This window comes from Sciurus vulgaris (assembly GCF_902686455.1).
Source record: "Sciurus vulgaris genome assembly, chromosome: X".
Taxonomy (NCBI): Eukaryota; Metazoa; Chordata; class Mammalia; order Rodentia; family Sciuridae; genus Sciurus; species Sciurus vulgaris.
The window spans coordinates 89,907,027-89,909,483 of record NC_136471.1 but is presented as its reverse complement, the minus strand read 5'-3'; the positions used below and the strand labels follow the sequence as shown (position 1 = coordinate 89,909,483).

The 2,457-nt window shown below is 50.6% G+C and overlaps 1 pseudogene across 1 annotated transcript; it reads left to right on the top strand.

The window, feature by feature from the left end:
• Positions 1–495: 495 nt before the first annotated feature.
• Positions 496–1,138, top strand: LOC306650641 (protein FAM156A/FAM156B-like; annotated as a pseudogene). Its single transcript has one exon. The product of its transcript is annotated as a protein FAM156A/FAM156B-like (transcript).
• Positions 1,139–2,457: the final 1,319 nt, after the last annotated feature.

Genomic DNA, 2,457 nt, shown 5'->3' with positions numbered 1-2,457 from the left:
TTTGAAACATGAAACTAGGAACAATGAGGAAGCATATTTTTTTCCAGTGTCAGTTCAGTCTTGGTCCAGGGAGGTCAGTGGTCATCTCATATCCTACAAATACAATATTTCATCTCTACCTTGTCTTTTCAAAATGTTTAGGCCTGTTTTTGTATGAACCAGATTAGATCCTCTGGCCTTAGAATTCTATACTTAGCAGTAGAGAAGGAACCCAGCCCTTCACACATATCTATCTGTGTTTGGAGCACAAGTGTTTTCTGGGTCTAACACAAGAAAAAAATGGGTATTGCTAGATATTTCCAAGATTAGGAATTTGAAGAAGGGAGGCACCATTCTGCACCTCGCCTCAAAATGAAATGTGAGTATATAGCAATGGCAGAATGCTTCTGGCTGCACTCTTTACCACCTGCCTCCTAGCTATTAGAAAGCCTCCAGCTTCACCTTCGGGGCCAGGCACCAGAGTGGGGTGCAGCTTCTAGCTCTGACTCAACCCCCATGGACCCACTTCAGAAATGGAATCCACCCTTGGTTTCAGGATCTTCCCACGTGACCCCTGCAGAGTCCTCCAAGGAAGGTGTGGCAGCTCCTCAGCCTTCTTCCTCAGAACAGGTAATGAAGGGCCTCGGTGGCCCAAATCCCAGTTTTTCTCCAGCCTCTGTGCCCTCTGCCAGATGGAAGGTTCCAGCAGCAGTACAGGGAGGAGAAGACCGTATGGGAGTGGGGCTGGCAAGTGCTGGGTCTCCCTGAGAGGAAGAAAGTGTTCCTGGGGCACCGGAGATGCAGGTAGTGCCATCACATGGCACCTTACCCAGTGGAAAGAGAGAGTGAGTCTGCCCCACCAGCAACAGAGTTCAGACTTGGCTCCCATGTGAATGCTGCTAGTGCCAGGGCCACAGGCCAAGTATTTCTGGGATCCCTGGTGAGGGGAATGGGGGCCTTCAACTCCTTGTCCTGGGAAATGCTAGTGCAGGGCCTCAGCAGCTTGGTCTTCAATCCAGGCAGCACCCACTCCAGCCTCCGGCCTGAAAGGGTACACCAGCAGCAGCAGGAGCAAGAGGAGAAGTGCCACATGGAGAAGCAGCAGGAAAGCAAGAGAATGATGCAGAGGCTGCTCAAGCAGTGGTGGAAAGAAAACTGAGAGCCCTACCCTCATGGGGGGAGGCACGGAGAAATTCAGACAGTGCAGTGCTGCCAGGTCCAGGAGGTGGGCTCCTTTTGGGCAAAAAATGTGAGCTGTCCTTGAGAAGCCCCAAGACCTGTGCTATGATTGGAATCCCACTAGCATGAGATTTGTCCCACTCCCTGGGCGGTCCTCATCTTCCTGCCTGGGCTTTTAGCATGCCTGTGGAGTGCGGTGGGGCTGCTAGTCTACACAAAGATGACTCGCTAAGAAGGATTCTTGGTCCACTCAATGTGAGTGGTCACTGTCCTTCCGGAAACTCGTTTTCCCCATCCTGTTGTCAAAAATGTGCAAAGAATGCAGAGTGCAAGTGCCTTCCTGATATCCATGTGCTTTTGATCGTTGTACTGACTGTCAGCCAGGAGAAGCACCAGGTGTGATGGGACATGTGTGTCATAGAGCTGGATTATTGAGAGGAAGTCAGTGAGAAGAGGAGCTGCAATTGGCGGCCCTTGAAACAAGGGGATGCCTGGGAAAGGCACCAAAATGTTGTACGTTTGGAGTTGAGCATCCAATGATGGTGACCCACATACATGTAAGTAAAGGAGGTTTTCCCCTTAACGAAGGAGGTTATCCTATGGTCCCTTGAAGAAATTGATGATGTGCTGACTCCATGGTGAATTCTGAATGGATATTTGCCTCAAAGGAACCTGATATTTACCTATATAGTTTAGTTTGGTCCTGCCACTGGTGGCCGAGTGGTGTGAATGTCAGTGCTGGGCCGACTGATCCCAATATCTCAGCGGAACTTCAGGTGAAGATGCTGAGGAGGAGGGTGGGAAGGTCGGGTTGCCCTGGTGGTGCCTTAGTTGCAATGACATTAGAAGCAGCCTGGGAGGACCAGCGTCCCTCTTGCTGGTGGGCAATGGGAGGCAGAATCTCCTGCCTAGGAGAGCCCTGTACAGGCACCCCAGAGTTGCCGTTCCTCTCACTGAGTGTAGGGTTTGGTCCTCACTCCTCATTCCCCTGTACCCCACATGAGGTCACTGTGCTGGGGACACACATCCCTGTGTGACTGGAGAAACGTGTCAGGGATCATGTGCATATGCTGATTTTTTTTTTGCAGCATTTCATTGATTACCTTTCCCCAATTTTCCCTCTGGAGTCCTGTGATGTTACCAGAGGGGGGTGTGAAACAGCCCCTTCCAAAAGCAAAAATGGTTTCTCTTCCGGGAGCACCCGATTTCTGATCTAGTCACTATGAACTGCAATCTTATCCCATGATCTCTTCAGAGAGTTGGAGAGGCAGAGGCAAAGAAATCCCGCAACAACCTCCC